At 31.9% G+C, this 25,416-nt stretch overlaps 1 long non-coding RNA gene across 1 annotated transcript in view; it reads left to right on the forward strand.

Moving 5' to 3' along the window:
• LOC148278950 (uncharacterized) overlaps window positions 1-23,888 on the forward strand; it is a 254,560-nt gene extending 230,672 nt beyond the window's left edge. Inside the window, exon 3 of the long non-coding RNA XR_015823022.1 lies at window positions 23,772-23,888. This is a non-coding gene — a long non-coding RNA (uncharacterized LOC148278950). The remainder of the gene's footprint in view (window positions 1-23,771) is intronic.
• Window positions 23,889-25,416: the final 1,528 nt, after the last annotated feature.

Raw genomic sequence — 25,416 nt, forward strand, 5'->3', positions numbered from 1 at the left:
CCCAAACATTTTATACGGTTCGAAAACGCCTTTTCTACAGTATTTTCAACATGCTTGTTATATGTAAGTTTAGTATCAACACCAAGGTCACGAACTTCCGAAGAAGAATTTATAATCAAATCGTTAATTTTATATGAATAGTTTACTTTTTTAAAACGACTGCGGTAAAAGGAAATATGCTGACCCTTTTAATATTAATAGACAATCTATTTTTAATACAATATGTGTTAAATCTATTATTATGCCAACTGAATATTGTTTTTTACTGAAAAATATTAGAGAGTATTTTACCATATTATTTCATGTGCGATAAATTCATTGGGAATTCCACTTTGGGAATTACACTGTCGTCATAAGCAAAAAGGCAGCTATTTATAAAAGTCGTCATTTGAGGTGGAATTTTTCAGTATTTATCAACTTTATGCAAATTTAAAAAAAAATGTAAAAAATCATAAGTTAAAACACAGTATGTCAATTGTTTCTAAAGCATAAATTATGTGTCATATCTATACTGCGTGTTTTCTTACGGATCTCTAGATACATATTTTGTTACTGCTTTAAAAACTTAAAAAAACATTTCATCGTTTTTCGCAATGAAGCATATTGTTTAAATGCTCTTTGTTACATATCAAATACGTCGAAATTTCTTTTAGATTTAACTCATTTTCTGATTTTAACAAAAAAACTGTCGTTTTTCTTATGACGGTATAGTGGCACAACGCAAAAAATATTGTTTAAAACATCCACTTCGCGCTATTCGCAAAAACAGACACAACTTAAAGTTTATATGTTTTCTGAAATAAAAGTGGCATTACGTTCTGCTGGAATCGAAATAAAAGTTAGACGATTTATTTAGATTTGATTTTATGCTTAGGTTGTCAAACCTCGTATAAAAATAATACTGTAATCCTGGTTTTTTGAGCCTCAAAATTATATTTTCCTTTGTTTCTTTATCCGGGTACTTTTTTTGTATTTAGGAAATAACATTTTTCGTATCGGAAGTAAATGCGCCATTCTTTGCGGCCGTAAACGATTCCGGGGAAATTGATCCGATACAAAAGAAAAAGCAATATTATTTCTCTCCATATGATACATCAGAAGTGCTTTTTCACTGCCACATCTCCCGACGCCCGCGCCCCTTCTGCAAAATGTATCGCGCTATTAAAACTTCGCGAAAGTGCGAATTTTAATTAAATTGACTGGTCCTTTTTTATTGGAACGTCAGACATCATCAATCAAATAATTTATTTTGTCGAATTGAACGTAGTAATGCAGAAAGCAGCCAGTCCACATTAAAAAAAGAAGAGATATTGGTGTTATCGGGTGCAGTAATGTCAACTCTATTTACTTATAAACAGTTTAAAACACACTTATTTAGATTTATTATTTAGAAGTCCCAATCCCACGGGTCTAAAAGTCCTGTATAGTGTCGGGACGAGTTATCAGTTCATTTATTTTATTTTATTTGAGATTTTTACAGCTATTACATAAAAAATAAGTAGAAATATATTAAAAATACTAGAGCCAATTAAAAAAATCCTCTGTCTATCTAATAATGCATCCAAATACTTCTTCCAACCAACTGATAAAATAAAGGTGTAATTAAAATTATTCAAGGTTTCATATTGATCCAAAAAACGTATTATTTATAAAGTATTATTGTAGCATTATTTTTCTTTTTTATTATTACCTAGCTAAATACTAGCCACTATGTTTATGTTATATTTATATTTAGAACATAAGATTTTCTCACATTAATTATTATATTTTATTTGTCATCTTAGACATGTTATGTTTCTTTTTTACTCTTTTGCAGTTTTTTTATATTTTTTAATATTTTGCTTTAACCAATTTGTATAGTTTTAATTATTTAGTTGAATAATATAGTTATATTTCATATTATATATTACGTAATGAATTGTTCACTGCTGTGATTATTTCTGTAAAACTTTTTGTTATCTAAAACATTTAAGTTTGTAAGTGAAAATTCTTGATGGAAGTTCATTGTAATTTATTATATAAATAAACCTCTAAACATTTAACTCTTTAATAAAGATACCAGTCTCGAAGATGTCGCGAAAGCGATGAAACCGGTCACTGGATATTCCAAATTTGTGGATTAAAGTATCACTCGTGTTTTATTTATATAATAAAACTTTTTATTGTAAAAAGTGCTATGAACCGTTGATATATAAATAAATAAATATAAAAATACATTAAGGTTCCATATGTTTGTGGCCGCAAATCTCGGAAAGTAATCGATGGATTGACTCAAAATTTTTACAGAACATTGCAAGAGTTTTTTTTTTCGGTTATTAGTTCCAAGGTAAACGGGACATTCTATGCATTTTGAATTTACTCATAATTTGTCATGGTTAACAAGTACTGAATGACAGTTCTACACAGTGCTACAAAGTCACAATTTTCTTTCATTATATTCTACATCATAGTCACAGCAACGCAAATGATTAAGCAACGTGTTTTGTCGGTAAATGCATAGTTGCTAGACTATTTTTATTTACTCCCCTGATAATCAATTTCAGACAAAGCCACAGCGAAACGTGGCATGGTTCAGCTAGTAATATAAGAAAAGAGTTTAAATAATTGTATGTTTGCGACGTTTATATTCATTTGTGTGTGTAAATGTGTGTTTTTGTGCGCGTGTGAATGAATGTGCGAGGTTACGTATGTGTGGGTGTATTTATATCGAAATCGGAGAGAGCTTGGTAATACGAGTAGGTTTGATTATTTTAAAAAAAACAAAATTCATACCTACTTCCGAAACCTTTTATAAAATATTTTAGTAAAGTAATCTTATATTTGTATTTTTAAAAAAGTGTAATAAACTTCGTTAAGAATTAAAATGAATTAAAATAAAAAAAAATTAAAATATGTAGATTCGATTACCCACTCTCTTCACAAAAGTGCTATCATCTCAATTTCACTTTTCTATGGCTGGCTGCTTTCGGCATAACGACGTTCAATTGATCTTTTGATCCTTAAGCTTGTTTATTTTTCCACCTCGTGGTGTAATGGTACGCGCGTTTGCATACCATGCAAGAGGTCTCGGGTTCGACCCTATACTTTACGAAACAAGACGAAATATTTATTTTAAAATGTGCATTTACACTAGAATGTTTCATAGTCCCTGAACTAGCGCCTGAAGCGTAAGACTGATCATCTCACCTTCACGTAATAAAAAAGATGAAAAACTCCGAATTTATTTATTTTTAACGGCCTAGGCCAATTCGTACAGTTTACATACATGTTATTTTTTAAAATTTCATATATGTATTTGAACCCTGTATTTTGTAGTCTTACGTGTCATGAACAAGGCTAATATACTCATAAAAAAATCGTTTTTGTTTGTCTTGGGATGGGATGGGATGTTCGATCACTGATTTTGGTTTATTTCCTTTATAAGTCCAATCACCAGTGTTGCTAAGTCCAAGAACAATGGCGCATAATAACTACTTTTAACGACAGTGTGAATATCTGTTAAGAATATTCCATCTTTCCTGCATTCTGCTTCAAAGTTATGGCGTTGTAAACTGAAAAATGGGCACAGAAATAACTGATGCTCGATACTCTGTGAAGAAATATCATCGCATGGACAACAGCCATCATTCCTAAATTTAGGTAACTTCTCATAGCTCCTTCTCCGGTTAAAAATTGGGTTGTTTTATTTACATATTATTAGAACAAAAAAAAATACATAAAAAAATGGAACAAAGGTATAGATAAACAGTCTTACAGTAGCTCAGTTTAGCTATGGAACTCCCCACATTCTTCTTGACACTAGCAAGAGATCTGCGAAACGCAGAAATATCCAGCCCATGAAATTCCAATTCACTGGAATAATTAACTAGTCTACACATTCTTGACATTGGGGAGCCATAATTAGATTTGGAAGATTTGACCTGCAAAAGATTATTGATTCTAGTGACACGGGAAGGAACATGGGAGTCGATTGTTTGTAACAGAGAAGGGGCATAACGTATTGAGTTTAGGATTTTTAAAATGCATATTAGGTCCAATATCAGAGTAATGATGCGTTACCTAGAGAGAAGCCCTATCCCTATGTTTCATAGAACGCAAGCGATATTGGTTTGTTAGTTAGCAACGAATTGGTGGCCATTTTGTTTTATTTGACAACATAAACATAACGGTTCGATCGGATGCTTTTGTAGCTTTGCTTGGCTTTGTTTCTAAATAACTTATTACGTTATAATAACTTATTACGATATTTACGTAATAATAAATAAAAATCGACTATGGTGAATTGCAGTATGTTGGTTGCAGGTTGCAGCAGTAGGAGCGTCAAAGGTGTTAAAGGAGTCAGTTTTCACAGGTAATTTCTTCCGAATATTTTCCCATGATTAACATTGATTTTTGGCATTTATATTGTCCCGACACGTGTATTATGTTGCTTAAAAACTTTCCTTATATCAACATATTTACTTCAGATACTATTTTTTCTCAATTTAGGGGATAAATTTGTGAATTAAAGTATGTTTACTGTTGATAATGACAGTTGATTATGGGCAATATGTCAGGGCCGCACTAGGCATCCATATAAAGTTGGAGTTTTTATCGAGTAGAGGTCGAATAATATTTTACTTGAAAATAGCAACGTTAACCTTGAAAACGCATCTAAAATGACGTGTCCAAATTTCAGGCCGCTACGACTCGCCATTTCGAAGATGTGACGGACCAACAAACGAACTCAACACAGGACTTTGGTTCAATGGAGTTGGGATTTATGTCTCAATAAATATAACATAAATATATTGTGAATAAAATGAATGAATAAATAAAATAATAAACACAAACATGTTTTTTTAGTTTTATAAAATAAATATAGGCGAATTATAAAAAAATAGAATGGAATAACCCTGCAATGATAAATACACAAGTAATTACAATACAAATTAATATCCATTTGGCAATTCTCGACCTGAGTACGGCTCATTGTTTTGCTGCGCACTGTATACCATATTTTACTAACTTAATACTCAAAAGTCATAGAATGGTTTTCCTACGTTAAGGCTCCTCTCTAGGTTACGCATTATTACTCTGAGGGTCTAACTCTGTTCTACAGTTCTCCAATGACGACATTAGTTAACTTTTTTCTATATCAGCATAGGAATAGATTCCTTTTCCGAAGCAGAGCAACCAACCATCCGACTCTTCTCTGAAAACGATGCTGGACAGACTTCAAATATTCAATATGATTCCGATAGTACGGATTCTAAATTACACTAGCATATTCTTAATGGGGGCGAATTAATGCACAGTAAAGTATTTTAATGGCGCTAATGTGTTTGAAGTCTTCGGTCAATCTATGATGATGATGCAGGTGACGATCCTTGAGCTTGTTCGTTCATTTTTCCGTTCGAAAAGTGGCACCGTGTCGATCTTGATAATGTTGTGGATTGCAATTTCGTTTGACCGATTAATTCCACGCTCGCTTTCGTAACGGTCGTGCTTCACACGGCCCCATTTTCATCGCATGACCGCAATAATCTATTTCCTCTAAATAAAACTACGGCACCTCGCAGAAATTGCGACATTTCAAACCCTTGTTGGCTTTTTTTTATTTTTTTTATTTTTTTTTGTTTTTTTACAATAAACATAAGTGATAAAACAGAGTATTGAAAAAATAAAGCATAATTACATAGCAATGAAATACATATTAATAGTAAAAAAAGTAAACCAAAAAATCCCACAAAGGCGTGGCCTGTTCGTGGGCATACAAGAAAATGTTAAAGAATTTTCGTTCCTATAATAAATAATGGACAGTTATAATATTTTTGTGTAACATAAGAAAGAAAAAATAAAATATTCCGTAAAAGATAATATGGTATTTTTTTTTATAGTAATTAAAAAAGGAAATAAAAAATATTATAAAAAACACAAAAATATTCCTTATTATTAAAAGACAACAAAATGAATCATAGAAAAAAAGAGTTCATATCTTTAGTTTGAATCCAAGATAGTGCATGTTTTTTAAAAGAAAGAAAATTTTGAAAATTTTATTTACTATCACCTTTGTTTTTAAAGCCGTTCGTTATTTAGATTTATTTATTTAGGATAATTTATAAAGTGCCATTTTTGTGAAAGTCCACCTAAAGGGGGCTGTGCAATAAACATCCCATCACGTCTTGCAGCTGCATTGCGCATAGGTGGTTGGGATCCTAGTTCCCCATCTCCGTATCATGTTTATTTTTGATAATTTTATAGAAGCAAGATTACCACACGTCTTGCAGCTACAGAGCGCTCGGACGTTTAGAAAACTAGCCGCCACTTACTCTGTACAAAAAACTACTGCAAAGAGTTTTTAATTAATAAATAATGAACGATGTTTAGTATGTCCAAATGTTTGTAGATCGGCTGGATTTCCTCCCTGGGGAGTTGTTTAGATCTTAATTTGTTGCAACGGAGAGGGAAAACAATTTTTGAGAAGGGAATATGGAAGTCTAGGCATTTACAGGGCTTATGAACTGTCATTGGCTAGTTCAAGTGGGTACTTTACACACGCCCGAAAACATTTTTTTAAATTTTAAAACTTCTTCTTTTAGTTTATCTGATTTAACTAATTGGCATAAGAAATATTAAAATTAAAAAAAAAATTGTTGTCAGGCGTTTGCGTTGCCTAGTAGGTGAATTGGTTCATTCGAATAAATCTCACCGATATGCGACATGATAAAGGTTTCAGCTCTTTAACTTCACAAGTCAACAGATGGAAGAGTTGAAGGAATGTGGATGTGTAAACATGGGCAGAATGGTGAAGGTTACACAGAATTTAAATGCCTTTACTTCCATATTCCCTTCTCAAAAATGCTTTGCCTTTCTGTTGCAACTAATTTAGATATTAATAAATATTATTTTACAAATATAATCTAGATTACATGTCCTGCAGCTACAGGGGGCATGTGCGGTTGAAAATCTAGATCCTATTTACAGTTAAAATTTGAGTTAGAAATAAGTTTGTGTTAATTTAATTGACAAAATATGTATATTAGTTGACATCACCAACAGTTTTGCAGCTACAGAACGCATTGTCGAGTTGAATTCTAGCAGCTAAAAAATGATTTTGAAAGATTTACAACAAAAAAATAATGCTACAAAAAAACAAACAGTAGAAAACTTAACAAGTATCATCATTACCTTTCTGCACCTTATTGTGCATAGGGCACTGCATTGATACACCAATCGCAGCGTATCTTGATCATATTTTTTCGTTACATGAAGGTAAGATGATCAGTCTTACGTTTTAGGTACCAGTCCAGGGATTATGAAATATTCATGTGTAAAAGCACCTTTTTTAAAAAATAGTGTCGGGAATCGAACCCGAGACCTCTCGCATGGTAGGCAAACGCGCTGACCATTACACTACGAGGCCGACGTATATAGCATTTAGAAAATAAATACAAACATTTTACAAAGACAACAAAATAATATATTAAAGTTAGTGTTTGACCTCCATTATCTAACTATTTAAATAAATTAAACAATTTGAAATAACTGAACTCTATCAACTATTAAAAAAAAAAAAATTTATAAATTCACCACTGATGTAATTTATCGTAGACGAAGAATTAAAACTTGAAAAAAAATGTAGTAAACATGGTCACAATACGAGAATATCGGAACAATATCATATATCATTCTAAAACCAGACAAGGACAATCGAGACAAATAAAGCAGGGACTGAAGTTATACAATTAACTACTAGACAAAACTAAATAAAAGACTCAGACAAAGTTAACAAAAAAAAGGTGAAAATATTATCATTGAAAACAGAATACGAATCGAAAAGAAAAACATTTTTTTAAAATGAATATAATCAATAAGGGTTTATAAATAAATTTCAAATAATAAAAAAATAACTTTATGTTTAACCACTTACTTTTAAATTGGTATATTTAAATTTTAAATAATTGATTAAACAGATATTTGTTTTATTATAATGAATACGAAGTTATTGCTTCAAACATAAATACATGACGAAAGCAATGTCCGATAACTGAAAGGTGGATATTGTAAGTAAGGGTGGATGTTATCCAACATCCAGCATCGAGTTATTTCAGGATTATAAAATGTATTAATATCTTTCGACCTCTTCTTGCATCGCTGTCCACTCAAGTGTTCTTGTAAGATAGCAACTGCATAACAAACATCTTAGTACTGTACCTTGCATGGAATGATTACATTTCGTAGCTAGGTTGTAAGCGCCAGCTACCGATTTATAACGTCTCTGCGGGCAGAAGCAACCCCTAGTCCAAAGGAAACCCAACCGATACCATCAATTTTGTATTTCACTACCCCGAGACGCCATTCTAAACAGTCGCCATGAATCTAGATCAGAAATCAGTCAAGGTGAAAAGATGGATTTACGTCTAGAATACAAACATTTTACATCGACACAAATCTATCAGGTATCATATCGCGGTTTATGTACTTATATTCGCAAAATACTTCTCCAAGAGTTTCCCGTATATTCCTCGTTTTTATTTTATTTATTTTTCTGGATTTCCTTGAAGCAGTTCCATCGGGTAAATACGAAATGTGGATTAACCGTTTAGCTGCGGTAATTCAGTAAACTTAAAAAAGCATTTATTTACCTTTTTATATTGTCAATTACCAGATATCTTTACAGATAATAGGATACGCTCAAATGATTCTGATTTTTATTATTTCAATCAATTTAAACAAGATATCCGAAGACTTCCGAAAACATAAAAAATCGATCGGAAATTAATTGTAAGTAAACTCTTTTAATCATTATTATTTACGCTTCAATGAATTATTTTTTCAATGATGAAACATTCTTTTTAATTCGTCTTTAAAGTTCAAAGCGTAATATTTTCAAATAGCAATTTTAAATATATCATCTCCCTGTCCGTACCCAGTTGTGCATAGGGCACTGCACTGGAATTCCAATTGCAGCGTAATTTTTTTTTTTTAGTTTTGTCTACATGGAAGGTAAGGTGATCGGTCTTTCACGTCCACCTTATCAGAAAACCGAACCTAGGACCTCACGCATAGTAGTCGAACCCGTGAACCATTACACTATATGCACTCGATTTCCGTTTTCAGGAGAGAGCAGCCATCGAGCCGAAAACGATTGTACATGATTATGGTTCTATTTCACACACATAACTGCATTTTTCATCTGCCCGGACGCAGATTTAGTTTTGTTTTAATGTTTATGAATGTATTTAAGAATTTCCATTGCATGTTTTATTGGTGCAAAATACTCCGAAACCTACTGATATTTGGGAATATAAAATATAAATCATGACACATTTATAGTAGATAAAATAACATCACATATCACTCGTCACAGACTGTAAAAACCGTTTTTTTAAGGTATCTTTAAAGTATGTTAATGTTTTGAAGTATTTAATGCACCTTAGATGAGTGGAATAACCACCCTACTTCAGGTTGTATCGCTAAATAATTTGTTTGTTGTTTTTGTATAGCTTCCATAATGACACCGTGAACAATATTCCGTATGGACTATTAGTTTTATATCGCCCGTCGATGGGAGGAATGCTCTCCCGAAACTGTGGTAGTTTTTTTTGTAAAATAATAACATTTTGTAACTCTAATAACAAAGTTTTATTTTCATAACTATTTAATTGAAATAATAGTTAGTTAATTAATTACTAGTAAATTAAATTAAACTTAACACTCGTTTTAGTTTTGTTCTTAGTTATGAAATAATTTTTATTTTTTTTGCAAGTGTTTAGTTTGATTTCAGATTAATAATGTTCCTTTTTAATTACGTGGCTTGTGATTATCGAAGAATTTCTAGCGAAATATTTTAAGCATGGTACAATTTTATTTCATCAATTTATTAAAGGTGTTGAAAGCATTGTTATAATATCTAAAAAATATCCTTTCGTCTGTTTGAAGTTTGAAGTTTTTCAGCCCGCTCTTTATTATAATACAAGTAAGGACCACTTCTTGTACTTTGATATCGTTTTCCAAACAAAAGACTAACAAATATTTATTATGTCTTTGATGTAAGGTCTTTTGAAAGGAAAATTTATAGAAAGTATATTTAAAGATCAAAATCCTTGATTGAAATCGTCCTTCAGCGTTATTAATGAAGTCTTTTGAAATATTAATAAGCTTTTAAGAAGTAATTAAGATTATCCAGAACAAGGATATGATGAAATTATTATTAAAATTTCTTAGTGTTGTTTATCTTTAAGCTTGAGTCCTGATTCAATAGTATGAAGGCTGACTGAAGATCGCACAACACCTATTCTCCTCTACAGATGCGATTCAAAACAGCAAAATTCTGACTTTTGAGAATAGGTGTATCAGAAGAATCTCGGGAGTGCGGTGGTTTGACTTTGTGGGAAATGAAGTAGCAAAAGAACGGACGCAGCAAACTCCGGTGACAACTGTCTTCAAGCGGGCGCGATACAGTTGGCTAGGCCATATACTGCGGATGCCTACTGATAGCCTTAACCACGCTTGCCTACTTTACAAGGCATGAGGTTCTCGACGTCCTGGACGTGCACTGTTGACTGTTCGTCGGCAGTTTATGTCAGAACTTTGGGACGAGAACCTGACTTTAGAGGTCGCAAAGGAGTTGGCAGCCGATAGAGATGCGTGGAGGCTTTTTGTAGATACCATATGCTCCAACTAGGGAGCGCACATGTAATGATGATGATGAACCCTAATTACAATGTGAAGTAAACGGATCTTCAATTGTCTATAAATCAATATTGTATCAGTACGAAAATGTGTTTTTATTAGAAAGTTCAGTGCTACGGAAAAATTTGATTTAAGAAACATTTTCTTACACACGGTAAAAATTGAAGCATTTAATTGTTCGCGATGTTTCTCTAAAATTACTGAAAATAATAATAAAATAGTTTTTTTAAATTAAATGGCGTCAAAATATCTTCTGAATCAACCAATGATAGTGTTGTGATAGATTTTCGGTTTCCGAAAGCCACCTCACCAATTAAAGTCAAGTCTTCACAAGAACAACATGACAAAATGACTTTTCTTATTACCTCCATTTGTTTGGTGTAATATTTATTAATCACTGTTAAAATTAAACAGGATATAATTTATTAGTCAATTATACTTTGATAAAAAAGTTTGCGTAGCTTTGAAACCGGTCGGTAAAAAAATAAGAGGTTAAAAACAATGTTGTTTTATTTTAACTTTATTATTATGTATCACCACAAATTAATTTTACAGTAAATACACAATTCGCCTTAGAACTGGCTCTTGTCAAGTTGTCAATTGATGTTTTAAAAAATCTATTTCTATCTATTTTTCTTTCTTTTCAATGGTTCTCTTTAATTTATAAATATGTTAACTGTTGATAAAAATAAATAAAATAGAATAAACAATTCAAGGTATAAATAAATGTTTTTTGGGATTCCTGAAACGTCTTGTAAATGGATATATTAAACCACTCATTTTGTATTATTTGTGCGAATGTGGTTTTAATGGGAAATGGGAACGGAAATCGCGATGCGTAAATGATTCTCACAAACTCCACCAAGCTTGTAGCAGAAAGGGGCCAGGTAATTTAGCAAGCAATCTCGCTTCAGCAGACGAATCCTCCATTCTTTACATCTTTTCAATGCACTCTCATCTCCTTGGCTGTAATCCCATTAGGATATTAAGGCGAGCACAAACCACTCTACGTGTTAACAGCTCCGCATTCTCCTGTAATAGCTTCAAGTTGCTGGAGTGGGAAGAGGGGGAACTACTCAAAATGACGTAGATAATTTTATTTAGCTCTCAAAGTAGCTAAAACTTGACTTTTTTTTGTGTCATCTAAACCGCTTCAGTTATCATTAAAAAATAAAAAAACGTAAAAAAAGTTTTTTTTTATATTAATTTCATTAACTGAACATAAATATATATCCTTCGTAAAAGCTATTTTTTAAATAAAAAAAAATAATAACCCGCTAATCCCCTATTTCAGAGGCTTGTCAGCAGTTAGAAAAGAGAGGATATGGAAAGACGCTATGTAAAATACACCACAACACCAAGATCAATTGAGAAAAAAATATTTCTTGGATTTTTTTCTTGTAATTGGTGGGAATCGAACCAGTGACGCTAGTTTCACAGTTAGCCGTCTAATCAACTGCGCCCAAAATGGGCATTTAAGTTGATATACTATGGTGTATTGCGTGGGTCAAGAAATAAAAGAAATTCATTAAAATATATTCATTATAAGTCATTAATAATGCCTTATAAAGGCAAAGAATTAGAAACAATTCCGTGGCTCGTGGCATTATTTATTTTAACCCGAGTATGTTCAAGAGTGGTCTTTTCTGCAAGTAAAGTTTGCCCGAGTTATCTCGGGTGTGGAAATATTCGCACGTAATAGCCGCCCGAGCATACTCGGGTATAGTCCTTACGCGGTTAAATACGTTGTTTTTTTAAAAGTAAATTTAATCAAACCATCGGATCTTACAATTTCAACTCTGCCATAAATAGTATAATCAAGCTCTTTTATTTTCCATGTGACTCGACTTAAGAATCTTTTCCCATCCACTATTAACCCTTTTAGACCTGAACTAATACCGGTGGATGTAAAAAATATTTATTATTAGTGTGGACTAAATGAACTATTTGAAATTTTTCGGCAGTTTTGAGGTTTTTTTTTTATTTTTCATGCTTAAGAAATTATTAAACGCAATTTTGTTTATAAGTAATGGGTCGCAAACTGATCATCAACGACAAAATTAATTTCAATTCGTTTTTATGTTAAAATATATGTTTACTCAATCAGATTAATTTAATTTTACTGAAATATGTGTAAAACTTGGCTTACGTATCATATGTAAGGACGTCGGGAATTCGATCCAAAACATACGAACGAGCCAGAAGCTAGCTGTCAATGTTAAAAATTTACTTTTCTGTGGAATGCTGATTACTAACGTATCGACGTTCTTAGGGGTTTAATAATAATTAAAATAATTAAACAAAAAACTCGCTGCTTTTGAATTTCGACAGGTACGAGAGTAAAAAAATCTTAAAATTTATTCAATAAACAAAATTGCGTGGCATCATCAGCATACAAAAAACTATTGACAGTTCAATCACTCATTTTTGCTCCCATACTTAGGCCTTTCAGTTTTTCCATACAGTTATTGATATACACGTTGAATAGCCACGATGACAACATACATCTTTGTTTGACTCCTTTATGAACAAAAGTTATATATTATATTAAAAAACTCTGTTTTTAAATGAAATTACACAAAAAATATGAGGTTATAAAGGTATTAGAAAAATAAGAATTTTACCTTATAAATACAAATGTAGTCGTGCATATTTTAGCTTTCTCTGCTTAAATATACAAATTGCGTTCTGATTATATATTATTATAAAAGTATTACTGAAAGTTATATTAAAAATCTTTTTTCTCAAGCCATTGTTGATTTGGATATCGCATATATGCAAAAGATATCACGTGAGACAAGGAATACTTTAACCACCATGAAAAATGAAAGTAAATTGTTTATAATATACCATTATTTTTGTTGACTATCACGAATCATATTGCAAGAAAATTAATATGTGCAGAAAATAAAGGTTATGAATATTATAGCAAAGAGTATTTTAATTTATAAATCAATAAGTGGTTGTGCTGTTAGTGCACGTTTTGCAATGTTTCATTTTCAACTGAAAAACTCCCCCATTTTATTCGTTAATACGGTTATATGATTGAATAAATAAGGTACTAATTAATGTAATTTTGTAATTTAATTTTCTCAATTATAATATATTTTTTTTAATAAATACTTTTTCGATATGTACCGACGGAGATAGCGTTTGTAATTGCAACCGTGTTATAGATATCAACTCAAATTAATGAAATATCAGTAAAAACCTCAGAATAATAATGCGCCAAGCTATAGAGGAGCCCAAACGTAGGAAAACTATTCTATGACTATTGGGTATTAAGTTAGCTATAGTTGGCAGCAAAACAATGGGCCGTACTAAGGTCGGGAATCGCCAAATGGGTATTAATTTGCATTGTAAATACTTTTAAATATGTACCTGTGTATTTATTATTGCAAGGTTATTCCAATTTGTTTTTCTATAATTCGCCTATATTTATTTTATAAAACTGAAAATTCATGTGTGTGTTTATTTTTTCATTATTTATTCATTTTATTCACAATATACTTATGTTAAATTTATTGAGACATAAATCCCACCTCCATGGAACCAAAGTCCTGTGTTAAGTTTGTTTGTTGGTCCGTCACATCTCCGAAACGGCGACTCTTAGCGGCCTGAAATTTGGACATGTCATTTAAATGTCATGTCACATGCGATTTCAAGGTTGACGTTGCTATTTTCGAGTAAAATTTGAATCAACCTCTACTCGATAAAGACTCAAACTTTATATGGATGCCTGGTGCGGCCTTGACACATTGCCCTCAACAACTGTCATTATCAACAGTAAACATACTTTAATTCATAAATTTATCCCCTAAATTGAGAAAAAATAGTATCTGAATTAAATATGTTGATAAAAGGAAAGTTAAAAACTTAATACGCGTGTCGGGACAATAAATACCAAAAATCAATATAAATCATGGGAAAATATTCGAAATCAATTACCTGTGAAAACTGTCTCCTTTAATACATTTGACGCTCTTACTGCTGCAACCAAACATACTGCAATTCACTATAGTAAATTTTTATTTATTATAATGTAAATATCCAAGTTATTTACAAACAAAGCCAACCAGAGCTACAAAAGCATCCGATCGAACAGTTATGTGTTTGTTGTCAAACAAAACAAAATGGTTGCTAACCAACAAACCAACATCGCTTGCGTTCTAAGAAACATAGTGATAGGGTTTCTCTCTAGGTTACGCATTAAAAACAGTGTTTTCGTCTCATTTAAATTTGAACATGAAGTAAGTTGAATACTTCAAATTATATAAAAATTATCTCCAGGCAACACTCCCACATACAATAGCCTTCTATTCCCATTGTACGTATAAACGAGGTCTCCTTGACTCGCCGTGACGTCACTACTTCAGTGCTCCTATCGGTGGGATAATTACGACTCAGCGGTGAGCCCATTCTTCTCATGCAGAATGCACCAGAGTGCACTCGGAGCTAGGAATTGTTTGTGCGAACCATGATTGAACTGTCTAACCGTGGCAAAGCGGAAGATAATGCGTTATAGTGCATTCGGTAACCGCTTGCGCATCGTAATGCAAAGATTTATGGACTTCAGGTGAAAATATACAACATGTAAGTTTATTAACCATTGACACATAAATAAACGCGTAACTTTCTTACTAAATGCAACTCAGTTTTACCAAATTCTGCGTTGTCCTCAACAAGAAGAAGGTTAAGTGGTTTAAAAACAATAATATTTGTTAATAGACTGTCAAACTGAGCACAAAAAAGTATTTTAGGCATCGAATTCTCATTGCTGTGGTATTTTAAAGCTGGAGGTAGGTTTCGTAGCTGTCAGAATATACTAAACGTTTAAACAAAAATGGCTTCCCGGAAACCGGAAATCTATCACAACACATAACGCCATAAATGATTAGTTGATTCTTTTGACGTCGTGACGTCGTTGAAAATAGTTCGTTTTTAATTAAACTATTTTTATTCATGTTTAAATTTATTGCAACAGAGAGGGAAAACATCCTTTCATTTTTTCATACATTTTCGAGTCGCAGTACAATTTAATGTTCTAATTTTTACCGCGTATAAGAAAACAATTTTTTAATCCGATTTTCCGTATAACCGATCTTCTACTTTAAAAGACAAATCACGATATACTTGCAAATATTTGTGTAAGAAAAAGATTTTGCGACACCAATTAAACTAACATGCAAAACACTCTATACACCTTCACCATAGATAGTTGTTGCACAAAAATACAAAACCAACGTGCCGATTTGAAACCACATGTCTTTAGTAGGGAACCCTTACATGCACTTATTAGTTTATGAAAACGTACGAGGTTGTGGGAGAAATAGTTGAAAACCGAGAGAGGGGATGAAGGAAGGGGCGTGAGTTTAATAGGTATACGTTAAATATGTAGGAGAAATATTTCACACTAAGAAAGCTTTAAAAAATAATCTTCATTTAATCAATTATCAAACAACCTTTCAATATAGCCTATTTATACGATATTCCATTTTTATGGTCACCTTTTCTCATTTATCTCACGCCCCTTCCTTGTGCGTATTGAAATTTCAGCACTTTAGCTGTAAGTTCTTCAAAAATATTCGATAGATTGAAAAATCGAGGAGTTTCAATGACAAAACTCTTACTTTTTTTTTTTTTAAGAAATAACCCGCTAAGCATCTATTTTGAGACTTTTAAGCAGGTGGGATAGAGGGGATATGGAAGGAGGTAATGAAAAATACACCACAACACCCAGTCTAATTGAGAAAAAAATTAATGGATTTTTTTTCTTGCAACTGGCGGGTTCGAACCCGCGACGCCAGTTTCACAGATAGCTGTCTTGCCAACTGCGCCACGGCGCGTGTCAATTTACTCGTAACAGCCTTCTTTGGCAGTTATTTTTCAATTTTCTTCTTGAATATGTTTCCTTTCCCGTACAGTTCTGCAATTTCGTCGGATGCAGCTCACATAGATTGGCAATTCTAACACGGTTGGAGTGTTATACTGACGATCATTTTGTATGAAAATTCTGAATATAGTGAAGCTACTGTAACTATCCAAGAGTGTAACGGGTTCACGTTAGACTGGCGGTTAGGGCTACCTCCGCTTTACAGAGATTTCTGCAATATTCAAGAGCATAGCTTTATTCAAAGTTGTTATGACTTGTTTTCATTTCATAAAACACATATAAATCATTTATTTTTTTTAACCACTTATTTTTTATTTTTTCTACGGACCGGTTTTAAAGCTGTACAAGCTTTTTTATCAAGGAATACTTAACTAATGAATTTATCTATCCTATTTTGTTTCTACAGTGATAACTAAATATTTAATTGTTTAACATATAATGGAGCTAATATGTCAAGTGTTTTTTTTAAATCATGTTGTTGTTTTAATGACGGGAAGCGTAAATTAAGATGGATGCGATCTTTAAAACTTGATCAGATTGGACTAAAGGAAATACGGTTTATTTGCTTAGTTATAATTTTTTTCTTATTATATATCGCTTTTTAAATTTCTTATATTTCGATGTTGCCTAATTTAAATTAAAATTTTGAACATGGAGAACTTTTAATCCAGTGTCTTTATTTAAATTAAAATTATTTTCTACAATTTATTACTTTCGATTGTTATCGAATTCAAAAAATAAATAAAATATTTTCATTTAGTTTTACATCATTTCATTGATTTATTTTTTAATATCATAACATTGAGAAGATTACAGAAAATACAATTCATTTTCTGTAAATTACAAAACATACATAACAAATGGTTAAATAGAAAAAAAGACATCAAAACACCAGGTGTAGATTCTATAATATAAACACTATGGCCTTTGATTGCATCTGTCCCTTATACTCGCACACAGCAATTTGAGATTTATTATCGTGATATCAACGCCAAATCAGGGTCATTTGCCGATATTATAATTAAATATTCGAACGGAATAATAATTATAACTCTATATTTGTATTTATATTTACCTCGAGTTATTTTTTCAAATAAACCATGTGAATATTTTAAATACTATTATTACACTAATATTTGCCTCCAAATTGTTTTTTTAATGAGCCAAGAAAATATTCAAAAAATATATTATTTACCTACCGGTATAAACATCGGCAGGTTGGTTCTGCATAGTGGGAGGTAGAACAACCTGTGTTGCCTTTGTCGAAAATAATTATCAGCGACAAATAGGCCGATTTCATTCAGAATATCTAAATTATGTATGCGACCACCAATCAGTTGAAAAAAGTGAACACCGAAATAAATATCCCTTCTCCCCGACAATGATTGATAGCCCGGCATTCCCAGTAAGAAGTCTGTCGGGAAAAGCCACGAGTAAAATGATTGTGGTTTAGCCATTTTGATTCGTTTGACGACACGACATTGCCAAAGATTAAACCGAGCTAGCAGAAGCCTTCAGACGGATATAGTTGGAGAGTAAGACTCTAGGTCTGAAAATAAATAAAAGTAAGACAAAGCTAATGATTGTAGATAGAGCTGGCAGTCTCCTAAGGACAAGACAGATGCAAGACCTTGAACAGATAGATGTCTTTGTGTACCTCGGCTCGCTTATCTCCAACAACGGGAGTTACAAACCTGAGATTGGTCGCAGGATTCAAATGGCCAAAGAAGCAATGAACCGTTTGGAGAAGATTTGGCGAGATCGAGGTATATCAATAAACACAAGAAAGCGGTTGATGGAAGCCCTGGTATTCTCAGTTTTCCTATATGGGGCTGAAACGTGGACAATGCGTGCCTACGAGAGGAAGAGGATCGATGCATTTGAGATGTGGTGTTGGAGAAGGCTGCTGCGTGTGCCTTGGACAGCCAGAAGGACGAATGCATCGATACTGGAAGAGCTTCATATTACAATTCGTCTATCAGTGGTGTGTTTGAGAAGGATACTGTCTTTTATTGAACATATTGCTAGACATGAGCCAGACAATCCAGAAAAGGTAATAATGTCTGGCCGAGTTGAAGGTAGGAGAAGCCAGAGTAGAATCCCATATAGATGGACTGACCGAATAAAGGTGGCTACGGGGCTAAAATTTGATGAGTCAGTTCGTCGGGCTGAGGGCAGACTGGAGTGGAACAGAGTAATCAGAACTGTTCGTGGTGATCACGATCCTCGGTATTGAGGGACCGACTTGGAAGAGATTCGTTTATCACGGTAAATATGAGTCACAACAGTTTGAAAATATAATTAATTGAAAATCGGTAGATTCAATCAAAATAACCGTCGCTTTATTGAGTACTAGCTTTTACCCGCGTCTTCGCTCGCGTGGTATTAGGGGAAAATTAGTTAGGTAATTAATTATTGTTGTCGTTAAGCAATAAGAATTCTAGCGATGGAATTATATATTTTATCGAGATTGTATATAGCTTGGTCTTCCAACTATCGCTATGAAAGTAATACTATGATTTGTTAGTCTATGGTGACGAAGCGTCGTTATTCTGTTCACAAATCTAAAATCCTTCCACAAAACCAAGACGAAAAGAAAACCTAGCTAACCATACGCTAACTTTACGTTTTTTTAGTTCGGGATAAGAAATAAGTAACCTATTTTACTTCTCACCTCTCCAGCTATCCCCATGCAAAATAAAATGTCAATCGGTGGCTCCGTTGAGACCTGAAGGAAACACGAACGAACAAACAAGCACACTTCCGCATTTATAATATTAGTACGAAGGTTTATTTATTTATTTTGTTTATTTATGCCCAAGGGACATAAACAAAAAGAAAACTCAAAATATACAGAAAAAAGATTTGAAATTAGTTATAACTGTTAGAAATTTAGAAAAAAATAGAAAACACAAAAAACTTTTACAAAGTAAATTTACGTTAAGACGTCACTCCCCATTATATATACAAGAATTGTTTTTTCTTTTGCGTTATGGAAAACGTTAATGCAAATATGTGTATCAAATTTATATAAAATATTGTATTTAGTAGTAATACTGTATACATATATTTTTTATCTGAATAAACTTTAAAAAAATAAAAATTATTGCAATGATAATGGAGGTAAACAAGAACAAATACTAAGTTATCATTAGTATGGATTACAATATCTAATTTAAAGTGTAACGTTACGCATGTAAAAATTTTAAAGGTTTATAGCCTGATGCATAATTATTCATTTTGCGCTCATTTATCAAACATGTATTTTAGAGCGTACACACAGTTATGATTGCAAAGGTCAGTTTAAATCGTTTGGTCAGTGTATATTATACTCTTAGGTTTGAATAGCTTTTGGCCGTTCCTTTTGATGCACAAATGGACTTCGCCAGTATTCAGATTAGCTATAGATTTTCAATTGAAAGGTAGTATTAATTCTCTAATATGATGTATTTGCCACTTATCATGAAAAGGTCACGACGTGACCTGAATATTGCAGTAATTAAACGTTAAGGAACTATTGTTTTAGATTTAAATCATACCACTTATATAACGATTGCGGTACCTACTCTTATGTAAGGTAATGCTTCATACTTCACTGTTTTTGTACGATTCGTTGCAAGAAAGCGTTGTATTTACGTTACTTTTTCTGCCAGTTACAATTTCACAATATAATGACAACCTTCGTTGTGGATCATTTTGTTCAATCAATAAATTCATTGTACGAATAGTGGTCTTCATAGTGATTATACAAGAACTGTGCAACTTCCATGCTTAAATTTAAATTTATTTTTTCTGGAACGATAGCGTTAATAATATTTAATTAAAGCGTGTTTAACCTTTCCTGGGATTTGATATTTTAAAAGTAATAATCGTAGGAGTATTTAAAACCTTGTTTCATGCTGATATAATCTAAATTTAGCAGAATCGTTACCAATTAATATTTTTCTCCTTCAGGAATTTTATAAATCAAAAATAAAATCAACTTTGACAATGACGATAATTATCAGTGACGATAATTTTACATTCCATTAGTGAACAGATTTTACTTGAAAGTTTTTTCCGTTGCTCATTTTTTGTTAATTAAGAAACAAATAATAACTAATTTTCTAAAACGTTTTTACGATTATTTAATGTATTTTATAGGAACCTTATTTTACGGAACAACGCTAATATTTTTTAGCTGAAAACTTTTTAAAATTGAAATAGAGACCTTTAAATTCACAAAATTTCATTGCGTATATTTTATTTATTCATTTTAATATTATGTACATAAAATTATACATTTATACAGCGTTACTTTGACTATCGAATTAGGGTAATTTACCCCGTTCTAAGCCAGTCGACATTCAGTCAGTTTACCTATAATGATGTTTTCATTTGGATTGTATGCGTATTATATGTATTTAATTATAAATTTAACATTTATTATCAATAACTTACGCTTAATTATCAATATTGTACATACAAGAAATTGTCAGCGCAAATTATTGGATACACGTGTAAATTGGGCGGGCTTCTTTACTTCCATTGTTTATGGGAGCTCACACTAAAATTGAGCTACTTTGTAAACTTTGTATTCCTTTTATACAAACGGCAGGGTCGGCATTTTAAAGAAGTTGTGCACTGATTAAGTGCCTTATTAATGTATGTAAATTCCGTTAATATTGTATGGAGTTTGGATGGATGGGCGGACCAAAAACGTAAAAATTAACACCCCAGTAAAATTTACACGGGTTTCTTTAAAACGCAGTTGTTTTTAAACGGTGTAGTCTCACACTTTATTGAAAACGGTTAAGTTTTCCCTTTTTTTATGTCCTAAAGGTTACAACTGATTATGACACTATTTCAGTTTAATTTGCTACTTCGCTGTGAAAACACCTTCAGTTTTTGGTGTTTTTTTTATAACGGTAACGACTGACGACTTTGTGCTGTTTAAAATTTTGATTTTAAGTTTTCCTTTAAACTTTATTTTGTTGATTATTAACTAACCAATCAAACCGTTATGCCGTTTCCCGTTGGCAAAAAGGATAGAATGCCACATCACTATGTCTTTTCGCACAAACTTCACTTCCTCTACATTCATACATCTTCTAATGCACGCACAATAATTATTCCGAATTTCGGCGTGCCCCTCTTCAAGTGTTTATTGAATTTGATCGTGCAATGTCTTTCTTGGTATTCCTCGTTTTCTGCATCCACCAGCATTTGCATCACAATCTTTTTTGCCGTTCTTTCTTTGTCCATTCGCTCTACAACTACATCTCCAAACCGACGCAGTACTCCTTTTTTTTATTTTGATATTTGTGCAAGTTTCTTCTCATTTAGAAATCCATTTTTTTGTTAGCCTTTTAATTCAATAGCAAGAGGAGGATTCGATCGCCGGAGACCCGCTAGCACACCGCGGGTTTAAATGATATAACTCTGTTAATCTTAGACTTCACCCTGTCTGCGTAGTAAACATTCGAGTTCAAAGTAAATAGGTAAAAAAACCATCTCTTATCAAATATATTATAATTAATAATCATTGTGACTATATAATGCTTGATCGCTTTAATGCTTGGCCTTTAATTGCGAAAAAGGAAAACAATTTTTTTAAATATGTTTTGTACAACTCAAAAACTCATTAAATCCAACACGCTGAACTTACGCAAGAACAAATAATATTTTTTATCTGTCAAGCTGATTTCCTTACTCTTTTTTTTTTTTTATTCCCCATTCAAATTCACAAACATGTTGATTCGCATATTTTCCCAGCACCGTAAAAACACTTCCGAGAGTTTGTATACCTTTTTTTGTATTAATTCGTTTTTCGAGTTTTCCTTTATTGTTTGAGAGTTTTATCGAATTTCTGAGAATGTATGTCGATGGATGATTTTTTTGCTCAGGGAAGTGTATGTAGCAAAATGTACCTCCTCTGAGAACTCGCAAATGGTTTCTCGAAAAGTTTGTTCTTTTTCGTTAACACAATTCCCTCTACAAATAAACCAATCTTGTCAATTTTCTTCTATCCACATATACTGCTTAGTCTCCAGTGTTCTGTTTGGAAAAATAACTTTAGTCTCGGTAAACATCCCTCTGAAACTACTTTTCGTCTAAAGACGTGCTTAACCCTATCTGTTTTAATACTCTGTTTTTTTAATAAAAAAAACATGCCTAGGTTTGCCATTTAAACAATTAATTATGAAAAAATCAGGTTTTTTTTCACTAAAACATCACTCATTTTACTGACGTATTAAAATTGATAAAACTAATAAAATAATAATTTTAAACTTAGAATCAGTCATGAATTTTTAAATTACGATTTTTTTACTAAAAACTTTAAATTTGTTAAAACTTAACGATAGAAGAAACATTATAGACCTTTTAAATTGATTCAAAATTGTAAATTCAATATGGGATTGCCCTGAACTATTATCTCTCATCAACTTCAGGGTGCCTGGAAGCATGACTAGACAGGTGCCACCGCTTTGTAGCAACAATTCACGGACAGTGTATACTTGTAATGCCGTATTAAATAGACCTTATGAACTCGGCAATAGTTATTCCCACGTATCTGATATATTTAGTGTGGGGTATTGTTCCTATAGAACAAACCTTTTGAACTTTTTCAAAGATGGTGAATGGTAATTATATTTATTTATTCATACATTTCATAATATATATATACAGTTTTTTGTTCACTTTGCCTAGCTATGTGAAACAGTACTTATGATTTTCTTGTAGTTTTACTGTAGAATGTTTTATTATTTAAACTTTCTACTGAATATGCTGTATAATTTTTAGGTTAATTTTTTAAAAATAAATCTTGTAAATTTTTTAAATATTTTATTTGGGTATAAGGAAATTCATGTTTTAAAAAAATATATAAATAAATACTAAGCCAAATATGTTAGTATTATAAATGTTTGTAAAAGGCAGATTTGCCGTTTATGTTTATAAAATAAAATAAAAATAAAGTCAAGAACTCCTTAAAAACTGTCATAATGTTTGCAAGAGCTTTTTAGTTTTATAAATAATTATTGTGAATCTGTTTGGATATACCTATTCACTTTTATTCGTGAATGCACCGGTTTATATTATATTTATTGTTATTTATACACCATTAGTTTTGCCTTAGCCGTTTGGCGAAATAAGGTGATATTTCTCAATAAACTAACAACTTTCAATACATTTCAAGCACGGTTTTCCTTTTTCCTTTCAGATCATTCTACCGTGCCTCCAGCACAAGGTGGGGTCATTGAATTCCTCTCATGTTCACAAAAAGGGACGCTGAACACTTTTGTCGACCAACCACATAGTAAGTACAGCTATAATCCTTTCTCTCTGAGAGTCCTTCAAAATTATTAAATTAAGTAAATAATTAAACGAGTGATGTAAAATATTTATTATAATATAAGAGATCTAGATTTAAAATATCCTCTTTTGAGGATCTTTAAACTTTACATAAATGTCGAACATGTGCCACCCTCTTTACAATTTATTTTAAATGTAAATATAAGTAGTTTTTAGCTTTGATCACTTCATAAATATTCACTAATGACCGGCCTTCGTCGTAACATTTGAAACTTTATTCTAATAAACGTCATACTATATAATATTTTTTTCCTCCATTGAAACAGTAAGTTTAATTACTATATTTAATTTTTACAACTTCGTTTAGAAAAAAAGTCGAAGTCACGAAATTAAATATTATGTAAGGCAGTAAAACAATATTATGACATGGACAAAAAAAACTGAGAAAAAAATATATCAAATTCAAACAGAAGGTTAAGAAAATATGTGCTAAACGACATGTCGAGGCTATGACAGAATGCATTAAGTGAACAGTCTTTATATAACAATGTGTTGAGTATGTCCAAATGCTTGCAGACTGGCTGGATTTTCTCCCTAGGGAGTTGTTCATATTTAAATTTATTTCAACAGAGAGGGAAAACGTTTTTGAGAAGGGCCAATGACAGGTCATAAGCCCTGTAAATACCTAGACTTCTATATTCCCTTCTCAAAAACGTTTTCCCTCTCTGTTGAAATAAATTTAAAAGTCTTTATATATTTTAAATATTTTTTAATATTGGTGCAAGATGTTGATATCAAATTTTATGCTATTTCTAAAATAAAGATTGCTTTTCCGAAGCTTTAAAAAAAAAAAAAATTGTGGGAGAAATATTGCGTTGAAAGATTAAAAACGTTTGAAATGCGATTATCTCGATTTTTTTTCTTTTTTTATAAAGGAAATATTTGCGTTCTTATTATTTATCCAAATATTTCAATTTTGAGGCCATTTTCAACGAGTTTTAAATAACTTACTATTAGAAAATGGAAGTCAAGTTGGGGTAGAGCAGGGTTCGAACCTTGGACCTCTGAACCGTGAGTACGCAACACTAGCCACGGGACCACAACCCGATTCTAAACTTGTTTTAATGACTTAACGCATTCTGACAGTAAAGCCTCGATATCAATGAAATGTACGAACGTACATTGTTATTAATAACTTTGTCCTAAAAAATGCCCATTAGGCGTATATATAAATAAATACATAATAATATTATGTTTTTATGTTTTATTTTCTAGTTTCAAAAAAAATAATTTTTTTAATGTGTACGTTCCTAAAATATGCAAACCAAACCAATACGTAATTTGTTGAAATATAACATTTAATAAAAAGCGTAAATGGCCTATAAAACTGTTGCGTAGTATGTTAATGTTTCACGTAATGCTGCTGTTTTCACCACAAAAAAACTGATGCGAAGGTTTTCACGGTCACTGTTATCAATAGGTTTATTTTTTTGGTGATACCGTGTGTTGTGTTCCGATGTTTCGTACCGATTACAAATTACTAGTACTTAAAC

The sequence above is a fragment of the Micrasema longulum genome, unplaced genomic scaffold (assembly GCF_059751315.1).
Source record: "Micrasema longulum isolate JH-2025_06_02 unplaced genomic scaffold, ASM5975131v1 h1tg000805l, whole genome shotgun sequence".
NCBI lineage: Eukaryota > Metazoa > Arthropoda > Insecta > Trichoptera > Brachycentridae > Micrasema > Micrasema longulum.